The 23,798-nt window shown below is 47.2% G+C and overlaps 1 protein-coding gene and 1 non-coding gene across 2 annotated transcripts in view; both read right to left on the bottom strand.

The window, feature by feature from the left end:
- Positions 1–23,798, bottom strand: part of LOC148665564 (antigen WC1.1-like) — a 589,159-nt gene that overhangs the window by 261,748 nt on the left and 303,613 nt on the right. The window lies entirely within an intron of this gene.
- trnai-uau (transfer RNA isoleucine (anticodon UAU)) lies at positions 11,998–12,091 on the bottom strand. Its single transcript has 2 exons — positions 12,054–12,091; positions 11,998–12,033 (listed from the first exon to the last, which is right to left on the bottom strand). It is a non-coding gene; the product is annotated as a tRNA-Ile (tRNA).

Below are 23,798 nucleotides of genomic sequence, written 5' to 3'. Positions count from 1 at the left end.
CCTTCTACTCAAGACTGTACAGAGGTAAAGGATGAAGAAATTCATTTTTTTACCTCGAAGCTAGAAAACGTTTTGAGTGAAGAAGATAGGGAAGTACTTGAGAGGGATTTGACAGTAGAAGAGCTGAGACAGGCTATGGAGAGCTTACAGAAGGGGAAAACTCCGGGGGCTGAGGGGCTCCCTAAAGAATTTTATTGCACCTTTTGGGATCTGCTTCAGGATCCTCTACTGCTCCTATTGGAGGAAAGCTATAAGACAGAATTGCTGCCTGACTCCTTAAGAGAAGGCACTATCTCTCTCTTGTTTAAGAAAGGAGCAAAGAATGACATAAAGTACTGGAGACCCCTTAGCCTGTTAGGCATGGACACTAAGATCCTGTCCAAAGCCCTTTTCCTGCGCCTACAAAATGTAGTGGCCTCACTGGTAGGGAAAGAACAGACTTGTGGGATAGCAGGACGCCTGATGAGCGACAACCTGGCCTTGTTGAGGGATGTCTGTCTGTACTCAGAGGATCGCTCCCTCCCTCTGTGCATTTTAGGTGTAGACCTAGAAAAGGCCTTTGACCGCCTAAACCGGCAGTACTTAACATCGGTACTTGAGAACATGAAGTTTGGCCCCATCATGAGAAAGTGGATTAACCTGCTGTACACAGGTAGCAACAGCAGAGTAATGGTTAATGGCAATAGATCACGCCCCTTTTGAAGTCTGTTTAGGGGTGAGGCAGGGCTGCCCATTATCCCCCTTGTTATTCGTTTTGGCTATGGAGCCCTTGCCCTTGCCTTGCGCCAGGATCAGGCCATTAATGGGATACCAGTGCCTGGAAGTGGGGGAGGAGAGGTAAAGACATCTCTATACATGGATGACGTCACCCTGCTCCTCTCTGACAATGCCTCAATTAGCAGAGCTCTGCAGTGCTGTGATCATTTCTCTTTGGCTTCCTCTGCAAAAATTAACAAATCTAAGAGTGAGATTTTTTATCAGAACTGGAGGGAGCCAAAAGAAGGACATGATCTCAGGCTGCAAGAGAAGAGAATTAAGGTCCTGGGGGTGTATTTTGGAGAAGAGATGGGAACAGTAAATTGGCAAAACAAATTGCCAATCTTAAACAAAAAACTGATGCAATGGAAGGACCGAGACCTCACCATGACAGGGAAGGTGCTGGTCATCAAAGCCGAGCTCTTGCCTGTCTTGAATTTTCGGGCTTCTACCTTCCCAATCCCACACCGTGTTGTGGCGGTGCTGAGGAGATTGATGTTTCAATTTCTATGGGGTGGGAAGCAGGAAAGACTCAGAAGGGAAATAATGTACAGGCCGCTACCCTCAGGGGGGAAGTCTGTCCCAGATATTGCTACGAAGCTGCTGTGCATTTTCCTGGCCTCTGTGCTGAGAGGATTTGCAACAGCACCTGCAGCGCGTACCTGGACTTATTTTTCCAGGCTCTGGGTAGGTAGGGAGGTGTTCAGAGTGTGGGGTGTCAGACCCAAGCTGGATGTCCCACTCTCTGACACATGCCCTGCAATTTATAGGACAGTTAAAAGTTTTCTAAGATCTCACCCAATTGGCCATATTCCCCTCCAAGATGTCAGCGTCCAAAAACTGGAAGATTTCCTTGCACCCCAGAACAATAGGCAGACCCCTGTGGGCATTTTAACATCAGCCCAAACAAGGAAGGTGTAGAAACACACATCCTCTAAGTTTCTGTGCAACATTCACAGAGATTTAGCCTGGAGTGTCGTCCACCAGTGCTTACCGGTACGAACTTTCTTGTACCGTAGGGGCCTCACCCCCAGCCCTCGCTGTGTTAGGGTGGGCTGCGGCGAGGAGGAGACTGTGACCCATCTCCTGTGGTCCTGCTTTTTTGCTAAGGCCTTCTGGGCACAGTTTGAAGATTGGTTGCAAGCTCTCTCGCCCCAATTTACCCTGACCGCTGCTTTCGTCATATACGGCATCTCTCCTGTCAAACTTCCTCCTGACGTGTTTGACAGGATCTGGGCCGTGGTGAACAGTGGGAAAGACGCCCTGTGGAGAGTGAGGAACATGGGGCTGTTCAAAGGCATCGAGGTCCCAGTCAAGGCAGCAGGTAGCCTGGCCCTGTTCATCACCCGAGAGAACTATTACCTCAGAGATCTGTGGAGAGAAGGGAGGGAGGAAGCAGAAAATCTGGGGGAAATAGAGAGCATAGGTCAATATCTCAAGAAACTGTGAAAAACATTATCATGTTTAAGTAAAGAATGTGATTTGCACCAGAAAAAAAGAAATTGTTGCTATGTAACTGGTACCGTGTCAAAATGTAATGAGATGTGATCATATATACTGTTTTAAGTATGTATATTCATGTAAAGCTTTCTAATTTGTGATGTCCTGTATTTTTTTTTGTGAAAAGAAAATAAAGTTCTTAAATCTTAAAACTCCAGCTGTGCTGACCCCTGCGAATTCCCCAAATGTGGGAATCTCGACTGCATAATTTCTGGTAGTGGGGGACTGCGTTCGCGCTCTCTCTGTACTGTATGCTAATTCTCAAGACAGTTTCACCCGTTTTCTGATTGCTAGGTTCTGTACCAGTGCAGACATGTCAAACAGTGAATGGCTGTACCTCTACTGTATCCGTGCTCAATGAATGAAATCAGTAATAAATGAATATATGTATAGTTATACGAAAAACAAGTGGTTTATCGACTCATCTTCATTTGCAGATTTAGAGAGCTTCTGCTCTCTCGGCCAGCAGGGGTCGCCGTTGGTACCTTAGCCTTTGGGAGGAAAACCTGGAGGATGGAAAGGTGATCTATAGCCTCATCTCTAGAGATGTTTTGTTGCTATGGCATGTGTGTGACCCAAAAAAAAAAAAAACCCGTTTGTAAAACGAATATCGAACCTGCCTCTAAATCTGCACATGAAGATGAGTCGATAAACCACTTGTTTTTCGTATAACTATACATATGTAGCGGCGAGGCTTATTAATAAGACAGAATTAAGTGTTGCGAGCTTTCCCAAATGAGGCGCCATCTCTGTTCATCTCTGTGGTGCAGCCACAGAGAAACTATTCTTGCAGGCTGATTTAAGGTTTCCTTTGATAAGGGACAGCTCCCAAAGGGGGATGCACTTAGCTAAGCCTGGCTCTCATGATCAATGGTCATCCGTTGGCGCCTATCTGTCTAGGGAGTGCCAGATGGACTGCATTCCTAAGTGTCAGGAGTAAGTGACTCATATCTCACCTTGATCAACCAATCAGGGACTGGTAGGGCCGAGTAACCCACGCGGGACTCTGATGCCCATGGAACTTTCAGCCAATCAACGAGCTGAAGTTCCTCCAGGTAAAAACAGGCAACACAGAGAGCCTGAGAGATTCAGGAGAATTCTGTAGAATTCTGTGGACTTTTCTAAAGGGAATTCAAAGGAGAATTCCAGGGCAGGACAGCCCAGGAGCAGAAGGCTCCCAAGGGCAGGACATTCTCGCAGCGCGCCTCCTGACCATCCTGAGACACAGCCCGGACAACCACGGAACGGCCAGTGTGTCCAAGTGCCAGAACTTTCCTCTGTTCTAAGAGTCGAGAGCGGAGGTTGCCAGAGAGTAACCAGAGGATCCACCTGAGGTTAGCACCAGCAGCAAGCCTCATGAACAGGTCTGAACTGTGGATAGCTGAATCACTATTCAGAACTAGCTCTTCATCAGGAACGAACCGGTCCTCTTCCTGACTTGCTGGGACCCACAGTCATCTTTTCTCCTGTGTGCAAACTTTGCTAGTTAAAGCCAACACTAACTAGCCGGTCAGTGAGCATCAGCAGCGCAACCAGTTGATATCAATTTAATTCCTAAGAGTTCTGTACTTGTTTTGAGTATCTAATGTAAAAGTTATAACCAAGTGCATTTACGAAACGGTCTTAATGAATGATATACTGAACGTATGTCCTCTTGATATATGTAACTCTTTGTAACTGACTGAATATATACCTTTTGTATTCTGACAACCCTCTCGATAAGATCTGTTTATATGCATATTCTATGTATTAATAAATGTATCCTCGTGAATTAGTACCTGTGTGTGTGCGTTGTTTGAGTTATATCGCATGGTTGGATTCTAAAGCCAACAAAAGAATCAATTTTGTGATTTACTGCTACAATTAATAATTGTCCCAGTAAATGCCCAAACCCTACAGAACTGGTGAATTCAAATCCCATGCCTTTTAATTCAGGAGAATGCAAGTGTTCATTTCCTTTCTGGAACAACTTGTTTTGAAAGAAATCTATACAGCTTGCGAACGATGAAACACCAATCTTGCTTATCAGTGAAGAAGAGGTACTCCCAGCAGGTCAGCTAATACCAGCAAAGTTTTTTTTTCACCCTAACCCAGAGAATGGAGAAAAGCGAGGCGCCTCTGCAGGCTCTGCAGTGTAATCAGCTCGCGAGTTCGGCGGTTAGCTGAAAGAGTGGTAAATGGAGCTCGCCCCAGCCCGTCCTTATTCTTTTAAAGAGGATAAAAAATTACCTTCGCCGCCATTACTACCAGCTTTAAAAGACTGCCATGGGCACGGAAAAAAACACACTACAGATGACTTTTCTTGAACCGAAGCAGAGATTCCTTTACGAACCAACTGATAAAGCTCAGCCAGTGAATACTGTTAACAGAATGTGAAAGCACGATCAACTTTGTAACTGCAACCACAGGAAAAACAGCAAGAAGCAGGCTCCATTCCCCATTTAAATCTGTCGTGCGAGGCATGCTTTTTGAACGCATGAAGTAAATCCCACGATCGCTTTTGAACTTGGACAAAGTACTTCCAAAGGAGCGCTATGCGCAAAGATTTAACAAGCTCAACCCCCGCCGACGATTCGGTGTGAAGAAGCAGAACATTCAAGTTTCACAGACAGAAGCAGCACGCCAGCACAGCCAACATTAAAACGGAGGGCACACTACGATTTGCACTGACACAAAAGTGATCTGGGCAGACGTCGTTCCCTGCATAACGCAAAAAGTGGCAAAGCTCTTTTGGGTTGAGAGGACGCAAGAAGGTTTTTGTTTTGTGCCTTGATGTCAAGCTGAGAAAGTATCTTTAAACACTTTGCTTAGTTTCTCGAGAGACTGCCAAAAAGCAGTTCCCTCCCTTTCATCTGAAGCCAGCTGAAAGGGGGGCTTGATAGAAGGACCTGGCAGTGGTGGGATTCGAACCCATGCCCCCAAAGAGACTGGAGCCTTAATCCAGTGCCTTAGACCGCTCGGCCATGCTACCCACTGTGTGTTGTCTCTTTTTCGCATTACTTGCCCGGAGGAAGCCGGGTGGGTTTTGCTCTTGTCGCCCGACTTAGTGGCGTTATGACCGTGGAACCGACTGCATCTGCTTTTTCTGAGATGCTTCCCCTCTCATGGCGAGATCTCGACTTCTTTAACACCTCTGGATAAAGATCTTCTGTGGAGCAGGTTTCAGACCTCTGCGTACAGCACCCTTGATGTCATTTTATTTTTACAGCAGCCGCATCCGGAAAGTTGTGTCTTTTACGTTTTATTTGAACAACAAAACTACATACAATACAAACAAGAGCACATATAACGTATCAAGAAAATCGTCAGGGGCACATGCTATAATACAATTGCACTTTATGAAAAACGATTACACAAGGTAAATAAAGATAAGGTCCGCACAGCTTGTTCTTACATTTCGAAAGAGTCCGTAAATACCCCTTTACGTCTATTTTGAACTGTTCAAACATAGGACTCTTCCCAGACCATTTCACTTTATACCACATTCCGAAACGAGGATGCATCTCCTGTTTTAGAACTATTTTGGGCGGTATGGCTTATACAACACACCCACAGTATTCTAATAGTGGACTGCAGATCTGTGCTATAGTTCAGTTGAATTCGAAGGATCCAGCAATCGTTTCCAACGATAAGCTCCGGCAGTGCTCCTCTGTAAAGCAGACTGTTCAGATCGGTTATGTGGGACGGCACTTCGATACTAAGATCATTTGCAGTACAGTCAAAAAACATAGACGAAGAAGGTGTCACAGTAAGGTGAACCCTATGGGCGAGGGATGTTCCTGCCTCGTGTACGACTACACCACCTAGCAATACAAACGGGGTGCTAGGGCCCCTCTACATTACCACAGGTTCTGTTTATCTCCTAGAAACACCAATGCACACACAGACCAGCGACAAGCATTTGTATTGTATAAGTGCCCTTTTTATTTTCCAACTACATTCACATGCACTATCACCCAAAAACACAACGAAAACAGAATTCACAGCAGCAAAAGGTCCTTCCCAGGGTCATAATGAATACAGAGGGGCAGCAGTCTTTCCTGTAAAATACTAAAGAGAGGTCACTCAAACGTCTCTACTTAGTACCTGTAGTCTCTGATGGCCCACTTTGAGGAGAGGGGTATCACCCAGTCCTATTTCCCCAGTCTCTGTTCAGGTAACAATAGAAATCCTCTGCGACTGTATTACATTCTTCTCAGTTTGAATTGGCTAACTGTGCCAGTTTCCTTGTTCCTCACCTTCAGGTGTTAAAAGTCTTTGTACAGTACCTCTGTTTCAATGCCAATGTCTCTCGTTGTCGTCAGTTACTGAACCAGTAGATCCTTGCCTCCAGGTATTAGAAGTCTCTGCAGAGTTCCTCCGGGGTCTTGCACTCTGCAGCTTCCCTTGTGCTGCCTGTGTCGTCTCCAGGGTCCAGTGGGAATCGGGAGCCCCCTCTGTTCTGTCTCAGGTCTTTTTATCCCTCTCCTTAGCCAATCCCTTTCAGGGGGGTTTCCACTGTCCCTGTCAGAATCAGGTCTACCCAGTATTTTTCCAGGAGGAAGCTTGTGTTGTTTGAGGGGTGTGGGAGTGCTGAGCTAGGTGTCATGGAACCTTATCAGTTCACCCCTTGGTCTGGCTAAAACTGGCTCAGCGACTCCTCACACCTCCAAGTCTCGATACCGTATTGCTCCCTGAACGACTTGGGTTTGACTGTTTTTACTGACTGTTCCTGTATTAATTGGGACAACTGCAGTCACCCCCTTGAGTGAGAGGCAACATTGACACCATCCTGGAAATCAACATAACCTAATCAATCACAGCCTGTTACTGCCTCAATGACCCACACCCTGTAACACAAATCAACATAACCCAATCAATCCCAGACCGTGACTGCCTCAATGACCCACATCCTGCAACACAACCTTCACCTGGAGCACAATGGCTGTGTTTTCAGCTACGGAAACTTCCTGTTGACAAGTCGGTGTTTGTGTTGCTTTTTCTGCTCAATGGAGCTGTATTAATGCAGGCACACGTGCTTCCACGGCAAGTTATTTTATTAATGCTCACAAACCAACACACTGCAGACACCTCTGATACTGTCACTGCTTGTGGACCCCGTGTTCCTGCCGTCAGCCTACTATACCATGTTCATGCACATCTAGAAATATTACTGCTGTAGTACAGGAGCGAAAGACGAAACGAAAGCACACCCAGTTTAAAAAGGCACATCTGTCAACCGCTGAACTTCACAAGGATGGGATTCACACCCACATGTGCAGAGCACAATGGATTAGTAGTGGCCTTACCACTCCACCACCTCATCCCAGAAGTTAGCCTCCTGACATGAGTTAGTGCTCAAGATGGTCGTCTTTCCTCTACTCAAGGATCATTTTCCTCTTCCTCCTGCGATTTCACCATTTTCCTTGAAGATGTCAAACATAAAAAGCATATTGAGGTCCTTGGACTTGAAATTACCAGATAAAAGCCATTTCTCAACACTTGCTCAGCGAGCAGGCGCAGCGCACACAGAACGCAGGTATCTCAGAGTGGTATGTCTAAGAGGCTGTAAAAGGAGAGTGCTCTGTTGGTGCTGTGGCTTAGCTGGATAATGTGCATGTCTACTAAATAAGCTTCTGGGTTCAAATCACCACAGTGCTTTTCTTCCTATCTTGCCAGGCAGAGTTGGTCGTTGTGGACAGCAACAGGTGTCTGCCTTAACTTTAATGGAAGTGTTCATTTCTGGAACAACTTTTTTAAAAACAAATTCCACACATATTGCGATAGATAAAATACTAATCTTCCCTGTTGGTGCAGAATAATTAGTGCCAGCTGGCATGAAAACGACAACAATTTTTTTTTGTCTTTAGTGTAAAACCTGTGAATGTAGAAGAAAAGATGACGAGTGTCAACTTTTATGGCACCGTGAGCTTGTCCTTCAGTCAAACACGTAGGTAATTCAAACACACCCAGAGATGCACTTTGAATTAGCTTTGACCTAAATACTATCTACTCCAGATGTGATTGGGCCTCTTTCCACATCCTGATATATGCAGAGAACACAAGCTTTTGGCACGAGTGAATATAAATGAAAACATAAATACTATTCAATATATCGGAATTTTGTTGTATTTAAAAAATATTTTAGCTGGGGATCCTCAAATCAGGAGTGTAGAAAAGAGCACCGTTAAACACCATCAGGAGTGCAGAACGTGATAAAAGTGTTCTTTAAACAAAAAGTGAAAATAGTGAATTTGTCTTTCACTTAGATGTTCATTGAAAGCTCAGTAAACGATAAAGCAGAGGCTCGTTTTGTGAATTCTCCTCGCATCAGATTGTCTTGCTTCGACCTTTAAATTGTACACTGTGTAGATGCTTCACTCTTCCTAACTCAATTAAAGAGCTGCAGGCAAAAGTGCCTGTCAGTTTAGTTCAGTGCTAGAGCACTTGCATCGCGTGTATAAGGCTTTGTTTTCTACCGCCACTCTGGATTTCTTTTTAAACGCGACATCTTATCTGTGATTATCATTCATGTGACATCCCCCGTGTGTGAATTTCAGCATGACACATAAAATCGTTTGAGATGCTATTTTTAAAACAGACCAAATGAAAGACCTAGTAGCTAAATACAAGTAGAAAACACGTGAATCTGATTGAGAAAATTTGGACTGGAGCGATGTATAGTATTGTAATGGTTGGGGGTTCAGGCGGGCACCCTTGCCATTGCCACATAAGTCAGCACCCCACCGTCGGGGACTCAAACCTGCGACCGCCACCATAGCTCAACAGGGACCCAGCCGCTTGAGCTTAAAGACGGTCTCCCTTTAGTTCAAAGGGCTGGGTCCCTGTTGAGTGATGCCAGAGGTCTGGGTTTGAGTCCCCGACGGTGGGGAACTGACCTGATGTGGCAGTGGCGAGGATGCCCATGTGAACCCTGGAGCGTTACATTGGTGTCAGCTGTGGGATGGGATAGCCCTTTGCTGAGGTTGGTGAGTTAAGCGGGGGAGAGTGTAATGCATACAGCCATCATTGAGTGTGTAAGAGCCGGCTTACCAGAGCGGTGATGTCACTGCCCTTCCCTGCAATAGCAGGGCCACAGCCGCAGGACTAAAGGGAGATTGCTCTTTAGCTCAACAGGCTAGGTCCCTGTTGAGTGATGCAGGAGGCTTGGGTTTGAGTCCCTGGTGGTGGGGGGCTGTTGTGAACACCGGAGTGCTACAGTATTACTAATAGCAGCACAAAGCTCACAGTGGTGGCTTTAGGGTATCAGAGCCAGTGCCGCAATGGATAATGCGTTTGACTTCGGATCAGAAGATTGTAGGTTTGACTCCTCCCTGGCTTGTTAAGTTTTTAAACTACACTTCTCAGTGTACACAACCTTTCTATCGACTGGATGAGTCTCCCGTTACGTCTCCAATTCTTTCCGCACATTCTGCTTATTTCACCACCGTTACTGTTGGACCATAGCCACAGAATTGAGGAGAGATACGGTTCCGTTAAACTGTCTTAAATAATCATGTTGAAAAAGGTGACAAAGTTTTTTTTTCTTTAACATAACCTTACATTTGCCTGTTCAGTTCAAGTTATTTTCTGTACCTGCAAATTCCCCAATTTTTCTGCTGTCTCCTGATAAAGACATGTGTCAAATCACACTAAGTAATACAATCTATTCAGTTAACACCCAGATGTAACAGAACACATTTAAGACTTACACCCCCTTTAAATATGTAATTCCTTCATTTCAGTTTTCTTACCTCCCCAGGATACCTGAAAGTTCACTATCCACTATTAAGGACTTTACATACATTACTGGTAATACGTAATAGGTTTATTCCATGCTGAAAAAAAGAAGAAAGAGAACACAACGTTTCGGCCGTGGAGCCTTCTTCAGGTGTGAGAGAGACAGGGCAGTAGGCAAAGGTAAAGTAGCGGGAGAACAAAGGTTGGGAGGGAGGAGGAGTGAGAGGCGGGAGCAGGGGACAGAAAGAGAGGCCAATCAAGAGGTGTGAAGTCAGAATGGGTGCAGAGAGGTGGGAAATGAAACTTCCAATGAATGGAGAAAATTTAAAAGAACAGTAATCTGTCGTTAAGGGAAGGGAGAATGTGTGATCCTAACTGCAGAATAATTTTAGTTTCGGTGGTCTTTCTGATGTATGAGTTCGGAAAACCGTCTTTGAGAACACAGACGGAGAGATTAGTGTGGTCGTGGCCGTCAGAGGTGAAATGAGAAACAATGGGCTTGGAGAGATCTTTAATCTTCACAGCCCTGACGTGTTCTCTGAAGCGGTCTCCTAGTCTCCTTCCTGTTTCTCCAATGTAGATGGCTGGGCATTTACTGCAAGAGATACAGTAAATAAGGTTGCTGGAGGTACAAGGTTACTGGTAATACAGCTACTAATAAAGATATACATTAATCTTAATTATTAATAAATTACACTTTTATTAATAAAGACGTGTATTCATCAAATTCATTGTGAATAGTTGTGGTGTCTAGAAAACAATTTTAGCTACAGTAAATATTTCAAGCGAGTGGTGCATATGTTCATTACTTTGTGACTATATTATTTCCACTACATTCAGAATAGTTCAAATCCGTTAGACTGTTCCTCTTCTGAGCTACATAAACCCTGTGAAGAGGTGGTTTAAGTTAGTCTCCTACATCGGTAACATCTAATGGGAAGCATATGTTATTTTAGGTGGGTAGCTGCGTCAGCATGCGGAGGCTGCAAAGGAACAAGTAATAGGTTTATTCCATGCTGAAAAAAAGAAGAAAGAGAACACAACGTTTCGGCCATGGAGCCTTCTTCAGGTGTTAGAGAGACAGGGCAGTAGGCAAAGGTAAAGTAGCGGGAGAACAAAGGTTGGGAGGGAGGTGGAGTGAGAGGCGGGAGCAGGGGACAGAAAGAGAGGCCAATCATATGTTATTTTAGGTTTGTTGCAATTGAGAACAGGTTTAGTATGGAGCTGCTGACAAATTTCAGCAGCTACGTTCGTTGCAATGACCCGTTGTAGGGTCATTGCCAATCAGCTGCAAGAAAAAAAAAAACATAATTTGTGCCTTTATTAATAAAAGAAAAACAGAGTAGTAGTTTATGTGGTACTTTCAGGTACAATGTAAGAACTTAAGTTAACTAGTCCCACAGTAATGCGTGGGGTCCTATCAATAGAAAAAAAATACTTGTAACCCAAAAACACAACAACCACGATGCGAGAAGCCTTCCGGGAACCTAGGTAAATCACTGTAGTAGTCTAACGACTACAGAAAATAAAATAAAAAAAATACTTAAAGGAACAACTTCAAAACAAAAAGAACATTAAAAACAAATCTGGGAAACAACAAAACAGAATCTAATGCGAGAGCTTTTTCAAGTCTTCGGTACCCCATCGTGCTCCCTTAGTCCCAGTAAGGTTAAGAAGATATCTCTCTTAAAAGATATCTCTCTTATCCTCTCGTCTAAGAAGGTATCTCTCATCTATCTGGGTAGAGATCAGCCGGGGGTCCACAGCTGATGGGAATTTAAGTAGTGAAAGGAAAAAGTATAGGTTTATTCCATGCTGAAAAGAGAAGGTAACACAACATGGAACCTTCTTCGGGTGTGACGTGGAATAAACCTTTACCTGTTCCTCTGATGTTAATTTAGACCGGATTTCCAGCAAATACCTAACAAGCTACAATCCCGTTAGATAAGGCGTTAAGGACGACCTATAAGTAACAGTATCTAAAGTGGACAGTTGCTTTCAGTAGCTGAAGACAGGCCACACTGCTCCAGGTGAGGCTCGAACTCACAACCTCGGCATGACTCCGCTGTGCACTGCTGTATAAGTACCGCGCGCTGACCGATTGCGCCACTGGAGCCGCATAGATCACTTTCCCTTCACACACTGACGTTGCACAAACACAGGGTGAAAACGATTTCTGCATGTTTTACATCTCTCCGTGGGAGAAAGGGACAGTAAAAGAGCGAGGAAACTAGAAGGGAAGAAAATGAAAAAATAGTGCTCACTGCAAAAGAGGGAGGAAAGAGATGGTCAGACACGTAAATCAGCCCGGCGGATTTACACTACAAATTTGTCATTTGTAGTGACATTTATGAGTCTTCATGTGTCTGAAACTGTCCAGTTTGTATTTTCGTTTAAAAAATCCAGTAAACTTGAATAAGACAAATGTAGCACGATTGCTGCACAGATCTGCAGTCTGCAAATAGAATACGGTTTGTGCGTTGTATAAAATATGCCATTCAAAACCTTTCTAAAACTGCAGAGATACATTTCGGAATGCGTCTTCCTGTAAAAATTAAATATCTATTTTATTTGACGGGCGCTATAAGCAGAGTCTGAAGCCAGCTCCACAGAAGAACTATATTCAGTGGTCCAAAAAAGTGAGTATTTCACTAAGTGAACAATTTCTGTACATCATAATCATATTTGTTTTACTTCTCCTGCCATTGCAATTTGTGCACAATTTTTTTTTTTTTTTCAAAATGTATTAGCCTTGATGGGAAAAAACTAAACCGTGGGCGCGGTGGCCAAGTGGTAAGGCATCGGTCTCGTAAGACCCGAAGAGCGCGGGTTCAAACCCTGTCTGTGCCTGGTTTGCGTGCCACGATATACCTTTATATAAATCGTCAATTGTCTTGCAATGTAGAAATCTCTGTAATAATAAGAAAAGAAAAGTAGTTAATAATCCTTTGACAAAGCAACGGGCATCCTCCACTGCTTGTCAGGATGGCTGAGTGGTCTTAGGTGCCAGCCTCAAGAACTCAATCGTGTGTAGTGACAGTTATTCACAACCCGGATTTCTATGGAAGCCCGTTTCCGCCAGTAAGTAAAAAAAACCCCGCTATGGTATCTCAGAATTCCGACTTAGCAACTCGGAATTGCGATTTAGTCACTCAGAATTCCGACTTTATATCTCACATTTGCGACTTCGAAATAGCCCATATTTCAATGTCTGTCCTTTTGTTACTGTAACGGATTCGGGTTCTAGGGCTTATGCCCTCGCAGCTCCCACCCTAGTTCGTTCCTCACTGCATTGGCTCGAACCCAGGTCTTGCCAGCTGAGCTAAATAAGACCCTTTTTAAGTAAAAAAGGACATACAATGAGATACCATAGCGCGTTGTTTTTTTTTACTCCCTGGCGGAAACGGGCTTCCACAGATTTCCCTTCATGGTCATTAAGATGTGTAATTTGTATGTTGCTTATATAAGAAGTTTCTTCAAAAGTTCTGTCAATTAACAGTGGAGAGCTAGCCGATGTACGTTTTCATGAAAACTCTCTTTAAGGCGATTACAAGTATCTTGAGCAAATCTGCGTCATATTTTTTTTATAAAAGTTTAGCTCGATGCAACAGGAGTTTAAATGAATTCTCCCGCCCTACATTCCAAGATGTGGAATCTTATTTTTCTTGAAGTGTCTGATGTTGGTCGTTATTGGAAATTGCCCGGTGATATCGACTCAGGTACTCAGTTGTTACGTGCTGTAATTCGATACATGCAAAGCATTTATATTCCCTCCAATTATTAATAAGGCCAATAATGTATTAAACATTACATGCCACTTTTTCTCTAGATGATGTTCACGATGGAACAGTGAGAAAGTCGTGCCTAGATGTGCTTGAACCAGCACCTTACTATCGTTTTAGTCCCGACCTGACCGCACTGAGCAATGGTACGACAGAGACTCCAACGGGTCGGTTTTCTCCTTTTACAGTTTTTGGGAAAAAAATAATCTGCACTTTTAAGCAAGTATTTTATTTCAAATTTTGCAAAGTGTAAGTTTTTCTTGGAAAACGTTGTTTCAGAAAGAAACTGAGTTGATGGGAATAGCCCTGTCAGTAGAATATCGACCTTTTCATCTCAGCTAGTTCTTCTGTGGAACAGGCTTCAGAACTCTACGTACAACGCCTTTGATGTCATTTTATTTCTACAGCAGACGCATCCGGAATGTTTTTTTTTTTACTTTTTATTTGAACAACAAAATAGATTCAATATAAACAAGAGCACTTATAACATCAGTAGAATCGTCAAGGGTACATAAAATAATACAATTACACTTTCTGAAAACGATTAAACTAGGTAAATCAAGATAAGGTCCGCACAGCTTTAATGTTCTTACATTTCAAAAGAGTCTGTAATTACCCCTTTTTCGTCTATTTTGAACTATTCAAACTTAGGACTCGTACCAGACCATTTCACTCTACGTACAGTATATCTCTTTTCGTAACGAAAATGTATTTCCTGTCTTAGAAATGCTCTGGGCGGTATGTCTTACACAAGGTGGACTGCAGATCTGTGATATTGCCGAATTCGAGGGATCCAGCAATCATACTGGATTTGACTGGGAATCTGAAATGTCTCTTGCAAAGGTATTTGGGTTTGCTTGAACATTTAATAAAAAAGTGATCTGAGACTTCCTAGCTTCCAGTCTATAATCTCACTGTAACTAAACTAGGATGTGATGTTTCGCAGATGTGCAGTGTGCCTTTACGCTTGGCATGTTCAAGACTATTCGTTGCGTGAGCTCCTCACTGCGTGTCCTGTACTGTATTGTGATTTCGTTGAGATTATCTACGAGGAGTACAGCGACTAGAACGCCTTGAAGCTTTTTTTCGGTATATAAAAGAAAACACTAAAGCACATACAAAGTAACTAACATTTCCTATATGTAGGTTTTCTGATTATGTCTCTACTTTACTTAAATTCCTTAGTGACAGGCGATTTCTTTCCGATATTTGTTCTGGCGCGGTTATTGATCCCATACTAAAGATTATTTTTATAAAGAACATGTCACCTGCAAACTGGTATCGAGAAAGTTTTATAATATTACTTTTTATTTAAAAAAGTAAATTTATCATAACCTATATGATTTCTTACCAGCGTGGAGCTCGAATTCACAACCCCGAGATTAAGTGTTTGGTACTAGTTGCGCCACAGAAAAAAAATGAAATCTCTTATTTACATTAAATACTGCGGCTCCTGACCTTTTCTTCTCGTCAGAGAAGAGGTCGGTCTGGTCTCCAGATTATCAACTATAAGATCAGACCGTGCTCCTTTGTAAAGCAGTGTTGGTTCACATTGCTTATATGGGGCAACACATCAACTCGATGATCGTTCGCTGTACACGCATGCCCCCCCTACACTGAAATAACATAGACGAAGGAAACTCTCTTGTCTTGGGCTGCTGTCACCCGGATTCAAAGCGCGGGTATTGCGGTCACAGCACAAAGTACTGACCACTATACCATCGCGGCGAGCTGGGACAAACTAATTTTATTCAAATGCTCACAGTGTCTTTAATCAGATGGATTCATATACCGTGCTCATGAGAAAGTCACAAACCTGTCATCTACACACTGTTCCCAGATAGGTGATTCCAGATTCTACGGCTCTCTAGCAATAGTGGAAATCAGGCTACAGAAATGGAGAAAATCTCTTCAAAATGTGGAAATATATTCCCGAGACGAGTCTTTTCTCAAAGGTCAACTCTGCTTGCAAGTCGCCACTCCCCACATCGCGCAGTGTAGCGGTTATAACCTTCTATTAACACACCAAAGGGCTTCAGTGAGAAAGCGGGCAGCAATAAAGCGATCTCTTTCATTTATACGTTTCGTATGAACTGATCATTTGGACATCGTAAGGCAAGAGAGACACATTTCTATGTAATCAGGAAACCAGGAATCCTAACCGTTAGCCCGTTAGTGCCACAGAGAAAAAAAAAACGTTTCAACGAGATAAAATTGCAGGATAAACACATTTTTTCTTTTTCGTAGCATTTGTGTTTTGTTTGATTTAGCGAATTTTATACACTTTATTTCTGACACATGACTTAAAAGGCTGGCAGAGTATATTTAATACAAGAGCGCTGAACAACAATTTTATCTACCATATTGTAATGTTTTTTTTAAAAAAGCAAGTTAAACGGATATATAGTAAATGTTTTTTTTTCATATAATAGTGTTTATGGTCTGAAAAACATCATTCATTATTTAACGGACATTTGGTATAATTAAAAAAAATACTAATTCACGAATGTTAACATTTTATACAATAACGTGTTCTATTGTGATCTTGCGCCCCGTGCAACAATATCACCAGACAGTTTAATGGTCTTAGTTCAGGTGAGTAGCTGCGTCAGCATGCGGAGGCTGCAAAGGAACAAGTAATAGGTTTATTCCATGCTGAAAAAAAAGAAGAAAGAGAACACAACGTTTCGGCCATGGAGCTTTCTTCAGGTGTGAGAGAGACAGGGCAGTAGGCAAAGGTAAAGTAGCGGGAGAACAAAGGTTGGGAGGGAGGAGGAGTGAGAGGCGGGAGCAGGGGACAGAAAGAGAGGCCAAACAAGAGGTTTAAGGTCAGAATGGGTGCAGAGAGGTATGAAATGAAACTTCCAATGAATGGAGATAATTTAAAAGAACAGTAGTCTGTCGTTAAGGGAAGGGAGAATGTGTGATCCTAGCTGCAGAATAATTTTAGTTTCGGTGGTCTTTCTGATGTATGAGTTTGGAAAACCGGCGTTGAGAACATTGGTGCCCGACTAGCTCAGTCAGTAGTGCATGAGATTCTTAAGCTCAAGATCATGGGTTTGAGCCCCATGTTGGGCGTTGTCCGTCTCCTTATTAACAATTTCCCGCTCATCCTTGACCCTCTTACACCTCGATGGTACCGAGCACTGAATTTTGTGTTCTCAAAGACGGTTTTCCAAACTCATACATGAGAAAGACCACCGAAACTAAAATTATTCTGCAATTATTTTTTCAGCATGGAATAAATCTATTACTTGTTCCTTTGCAGTTTAATGGTCTGTCGTCCTTTTACAGTTCTGGGTTTTATTCTGTCTTCAGATGCACCAGATGTATTTTTAAAATACGTAAATAACAATTCTGGTGCAGCGAGGCATTCTGATTAATTCAGATTCACTCTTCACGTGTGTTATAGATATTGTAGCATTTGCAGGTTCTTTTCAGAACGAAGGACGAGTGGAGACGCGATCAAGAAACAAGCATTAGCTTTATTCGTTACAACCACACAAAACCAAACACAGGATATACACACACATGAGGAGACTGAGGGAACACGTACACATATTTAGGGTGGTAATTAGACTACACAGGGCACTAGAACTACTAGGACATTATTTACACAGGTAGGGTCAGCCGCTGGTCATCGTGCTGACCCTCAGACTCTCTCCGTCTACCACTCCCAGCATGCCCAACGGTACTACTAGCGCCTAGGGGCGCTTCCTCCTCACCACCAGGCGAGGGCGTTACACTGCCCCCACCTGAAGCATCTGGCATCTCGCCAACGTCAAACACCCCCCTCAGGCTGTACTCGTACTCGGCCAACTGCTGCGGAACGCTGCGCCGCGGTGACGGCTGGCGATCCACTGACGCCCCACTATCGGCCGGCTCCAGCCCTGGCTGCTCCTCTAGAGCCTCCCCACACGGCTCCTCCTCCCGGGCCTGGTAGGGGGCCAGGCGGTCTCGGTGCAGGACCACCACTCTCCCCTGCATTCGCAACCGGACACGGTAGCAGACCTCGCCCACCACCCCGAGTACCTCAGCGGGCCCCTCCCACGACGGCGCCATCTTAGGGCTGAGGCCTTTGCGGCGGCGCGGGTTGTACACCCAAACCGAGTCCCCGGGCTGGAAGGCAGGCCCCCTGCAGCGCAGGTCATTGTACCGCTTCTGCCGGACCCCCGCCTGTGTCAGGTGGGTCCGTGGAAAGCTGTGCACCCGCTGCATCCACTGCCGCAGGTCCCACTCGTAGTCCGGTCCAGCCGGCGGTGCCGACCCGTCTCCGGGCGGCGGGCCGAAGACCAGGTCCACCGGTGTTCGCATTTCCCGGCCCAGCATGAGCGAGGCTGGGGTGCACCCGGTGGATTCCTGCGGCACCCCCAGCCTGGCAAACATCCCCTCCAGCAGTGCATCGGCCACCGTGGGGGCACTCTGGTCCGGGAGGGCGTAGGCCTCCGGCCACTTCGTAAAATAATCCATGGCCACCAAGACGTAGCGGTTCCCGGCCTCGGAGACGCTGCAGGGTTTTTTTACCGCCGAAGTGCTCCACGCCCGGCTGGCCGTGCACCGCTCGGAGCACCGCCCCGCGGAGCGACCGAGGCACCACCAGCTGCCACCATACCTCGCCACTGGAGGGTACCCACCACCCCTGGCGCAGCACCCCGTCCTTTACCTCCAAGGCCTCCCACAGGGCACAAAGGGCCTTGACAGACTTCGGGTGCGGGGCGAGCTCCTCTCGCGTAGGCCGCACTCAAGCTGCCCTCCAGGGGAGCACCGGGCCCACGTCAGGATCAGCTGCCTGACGCTGCGCCAGGTCTGGCAGGCCCACCCCCAGCGGCCCCTCCCGGGCCGTGGCCGCGGTGCTCACCCCCGCCACGGTGTGGACAGCCTCCTCACGCTGCTCCCGCCGGGCGCAGTAGTGGCAGTCCGCGGCCTCGCAGGGGCGCCGCGAGAGAGCGTCGGCATTGAGATGGCGAGACCCCGCACGGTGCACGACAGTGAAGTCGTACTCCTGCAGGATCTCTATCCATCGCGCCATCTGCCCCTCCGGCTCCTTAAAGTGGAGCAGCAAGGTGAGGGACGCATGGTCGGTCCTCAGCCGGAACCGGGTCCCGAACAGGTACGGCCTGAAGTGGTGGACCGCCGCCATCACCGCCAGCAGCTCGCGATGGGTCACGCAGTAGTTCCGCTCAGGCCTAGTCAAAGCCCGACTATAGTAGGCCACTACGCGCTCCCCATCCGGCCCCTCCTGCGCCAACACCGCACCCACCCCCGAGTTACTCGCGTCGGTGTCGAGAACATACGGCAACCACGGGTCTGGGTAGGCCAGCACGGGGGCCCCCACCAGAGCTTCACGCAACCGGCCGAAGGCAGTCTCACAGCCCGAGTCCCAGTCGAAATGGCGGCCCTTGTCGGTGAGGCGGTGCAGCGGTGCAGCGGGGCAGCAATGCTGGCAAAGTCCCGGACGAACCTCCGGCAGTACGAGGCCAACCCCAGAAAGCTGCGGTGCGTGGAGTCGGCCAGTCCCTCACTGCGGCGACCTTACCTGGGTCTGTAGCCACCCCTCGCGGTCCAACAACATGTCCCAGGAAGCTCACCTCCCGCCGCAGGAGCTCGCACTTGCGGGGGTTGAGCCTCAGGCCAGCACGGCGGATGCAGGCCAGCACCGCCTGGAGGTTCGTCAAGGCCTGGTCGAAGCCCCGGGCATGAACCAGCAGATCGTCCAGATACAGCACACACTGGTTCCGCGGGACAGATGCCAGCACCCTCTCCATCAGCCTCTCGAACGTCGCCGGGGCATTGCACAGGCCAAAAGGCATGACCGTAAACTGCCAGAGGCCCTGGCCGATAGAAAAGGCCGTCTTCGGGCTAGCATCGGGAGCAAGCGGTACCTGCCAGTAGCCGCAGCGGAGGTCCAGGGAGCTGAACCAGTTCGACCCGGTGATGTAGTCTAGGGCGTCATCTATCCTCAGCAGGGGGTAGGAATCTTTCCGGGTGACCTCGTTCAGCTTGCGGTAGTTGACGCAGAACCTCCACGAGCCGTCTTTTTTTTTTACCAGTACAGCTGGCGCCGACCACGGGCTCACGGAGGGCTCAATCACCCCCGCTGCGGCCATCTCCCGGATCTTTTCCTCGGTGGCGGTCCGCTTAGCGTGAACCATGCGTCCTGGTGGGATGTGGATGGGCCGAGCGTCGCCGGTGTTGATCTCGTGTTGGACCAGGGCAGTGCGGGTGCAGTCCTCATCTATCGCCGCAAAGAGATCCTCGTTCTGGGCGAGTAGCGCTTGGAGCCGCTGCCGCTGGTCCTGATCGAGGCCCTTGCAGCTCCGCTGGTAGAGATCCTCAACGGCACGCCTCGCTTCCACGCAACGCTTGGCTCCCGCCGCCGCCGCCTTGTCTGGCCCCCCGGCTGACTCGGGAGCAGGATCCAGCACGCTCGCTCCCCGGCTCACAGGCCTGGTCTGCCCCGGCGACTGCCGCAGCCGCCGCCACTGCCTCTTTTTCTCCCGGCTCCGGCAAGCCCGCGTCCCTCGGCCTTCACCGGGCCTGCCCCCCACCAGGTGAAGTCGCACCCCCTGCCACACCAACTCCTGCTGGCTCAAGTCCAAACTGGCCCCCACTCGCTGCAGTACGTCCAGCCCCAGAATGCTCCTGGATGGGTGCGAGGTAGCAGGGGTGGCGCACCATCGCTGCACCTAGACGGAAGGCAAGCACCTGTTTTCCCCGGACTGCAGTGAGTCCTTAGCCGCAGGCTGGAGGCCTCCCATCCTTGGGGGGTGGTGCCCTCGGTGTCGGGGAGGACGCCCAGCCGGAGTAGGGTTACCGATGAACCGGTGTCGAGTAGGGCCAGGCAGGGTTGGTCCTCGATTTTGCAGTGGAGGTACAGGCCCCGGCTACAGCCCACTCGCCCCACAGTGGCGTGAGGGGCGCCAGGCTTAACAGCTCTCCGGAGCGGGGGTTGAGGTGTTTGAGGGGCGGCCTTCCCCACGCTGAGTCGCCCCATTCCCGTTTCCCTACGCCAATCGAGGAGTGCGAGGTTCGGGTGCCCGGCAGAACCGGGCTCGGTGTCCTCTCTTCCCGCAGCGGTTGCAAATCAGCGTGCGGGGCTGTTCAGCGGGGGTCGATGCCCGGGCTGGCTCCTCTTCCCCCTTCGCTGGATTCCTCCGTCGCCGTCTCGGTCAGCCGGCAGGGCGCACTGCGTCTGCTGGCGCTTCCAGTCACCCCAAACACGGCCTCAGCCCATGTAGCAAGGGCCAAGGCCTACTCCAGCGATGTTGGCGCGGCCAGCTGCACGTGGCCGCAGCTCCTCGGGTGAGAGGGCCTTGAGAAAAGCCTGGAGAGCCATCTCCCGCTGCGCCTCCAGGCGAAAAGTTGGGTATCCTCGGTGGGCGAGGAACGCGACATCAGCGGCAACCGGGCCCAGTCGCTCTCCTGGTTGGCGCCGCCGCAGGGCCAGCCTCTCCCGCATCATGTCCGGCGCCTCCTCTACACCGAAACGCAGCTGGAGAGCCGCCGCCAGCGCCGTGTATTCGCCTCTGTCCTCCTCCCGGACGTCCAGGAGCACCTGGCAGGCCACTCCTTCCATCTCCGCCCGGCTCCAGCCATTTGTCCGGTCCGCGAGCTGGAACTGCGCCTCGTAGATTTCCCACGGCGCTTCCCCATTGTAGCGACCTGGTTGCACCCGGGCTGATGGGTGTGGGAATCGCTGATCGGCTCCGGCAGGGAGAGTATCCTCTATCTGGGGTGGCCGCTGACCAGGGGTAGCAGCCAGTCGCCCCAATTCTACCGGCAGAACCACTATAGAATAGCCCTGGTAAGGGCTGTGGCCACCTGTCGCACCCAGGAGTTGCTCAGGCTCCCTATGTGCGCTGCCGATGGGTTCTGTTTCTTCCAGCTTCAGCCGGCGCTTAACAGAATCGGGTAGTGTCTGCCACGAGTTGTCCATTCTGCCCGCTCTGACACCAATGTAGCATTTGCAGGTTCTTTTCAGAACAAGGACGAGTGGAGACGCGATTAACAAACAAGCATTAGCTTTACTCGTTTACAACCACACAAAACCAAACACAGGATCTACACACACATGAGGAGACTGACGGAACACGTACACATATTTAGGGTGGTAATTACCTAACAACACACTATACTTTTACAGGACTACACAGAGCACTAGAATTACTAGGATATTATTTACACAGGTAGGGTCAGCCGCTGGTCATCGTGCTGACCCTCAGACTCTCCCCAGCTACCACTCCCAGCATGCCCAACGGTACTACGAGCACCTAGGGGCACTTCCTCCTCACCACCAGGCGAGGGCATTACAATATGGACTCCCAGGAGGCTCCCATACTTCGGATTCTTGCGTTCTTATCAGAACATACTGATGCGCAAACATATTCATTACCATATTTCAAAGCATTGAAATAATATATGTCGTACAGCAACACAAAAACAGGAAGACAAGTATCACAGCTACTATAATCGGTGTTAGTAACTTAAAGAAAAACATTCCCCCTGGCCCAAACAGTGATTCTAACCAGGAGAGAAATGGGTGAGGCTGTAGAATGAGGCATTAAAGCACATACATAACAAGATGACATAACAAAACATAACAAAATTTCTTTAACTTTACAGTATGATTTATAAGTTTATACCACAAATTACTCATATCCCCCTCATTATCAGTTTCATTCAGCCAGTTTGTATACAAAGAGGCTTCGCATTTAGATTCTTCCTCTTTCTGGGTGGTGACAGGCTTCCACATAAAAAGGAAAAAGGCTGGGCACATCAGTCCCAAGCATGTGATCCCCATCTATCCCTGTGGAGACATCACTCCTGCGCTTTGCTCAGTTCGTTTGTGACCTTTTTACAGTGGGAAGCATGAATTCAGGGCACCCTTTCCGTGACTTTCACAGCAGTCGCAGTGGTCAGCAGCCTTGGTACGGCCCCCTCCACCTGAGTGAACACCACTTCTTTTTCCTGAAGTCTTTCACCAGAAGAGTAATAACTCTTAGAAAAATCTACACATTGTTCCACTGCCTCAGCTGTGCCATTTTGCAGAACAATTCTAGCTGAAGTTGTAAAATTTCTCATTGGCCCGTTCCTGCAAAACATCTTATTATGAATAAACAAATCATAATAATAATGTGCATCTAGGGGAATCACTCCCAAGGGTAACCCCCCCTTAAAACTATATTATTCTACCCATCAGGTTCTGCCACTAGATAAGAGAACCTTTCCCATGAAATTATTTTTGACCTTCATGATCCCTTCAGGGCGTACAATTAGCACAGAAGCAGCAGCTTTAGTCCACATGTTTTTCAAGCAGGATATTAACAGTATGATTATAACGAATAATACCAGACACACAAATATGTATTGAACCAGAGACCCTCTCCAGGTTCCTAGCACAGACTGTAGCCATGCACCAATGCCCCAATCATCTGGATTATAATTATGATATATATTTTTCTTCATCATAGATGTGCTTTGCTAAGTCATTAATTTGCTAATAATTGTCTAGAATACAAGTACTGTTTAGTCTTTGCTCACCTAAACAGCTGTCTATCACCCTAATAGAGAATGGCCTAAAACTGTGATTATAGCGAGGAGCATACAGTTATTTCCTTTCTAATACATCTGAGTTACACTCAGACTAAAAGCAGGGCTATTTACCCATGCCAATAAACCTAAATAATCACCTCTATCAAAGGGGATTACTCCCATGAGCATCTTTTATAGCAATACAATCCTAACAGGAGCTCTGATTATTATTTGTGGCTGACTGATAAAGTATTGATTCCATATCCCCATTTATAAAAGTAAAACTCCTTACACTTAACAGGTACACTGTCACCCCCCCTCAGGAAGCTCAACAAACACAGAAACAGTGACAATATAATAATGTTCACTCAGTCTCTGGTGCAGTGGTTCGGTGTCAGCGCAATGCGTAGATCCAGCGATCTCATCCTGTCACTCAGATGGCAGAGTCGGTAGTCAGTTGCACTTGATAGGGTCCTTCCCAGCAGGGTTGCAACATCTGGCAGGGTATAT

Source organism: Lepisosteus platostomus, chromosome 5 (assembly GCF_059453375.1).
Source record: "Lepisosteus platostomus isolate fLepPlt1 chromosome 5, fLepPlt1.hap1, whole genome shotgun sequence".
In the NCBI taxonomy this organism is placed as follows: Eukaryota; Metazoa; Chordata; class Actinopteri; order Semionotiformes; family Lepisosteidae; genus Lepisosteus; species Lepisosteus platostomus.
This window is presented reverse-complemented; position numbering and strand designations above follow the sequence as displayed.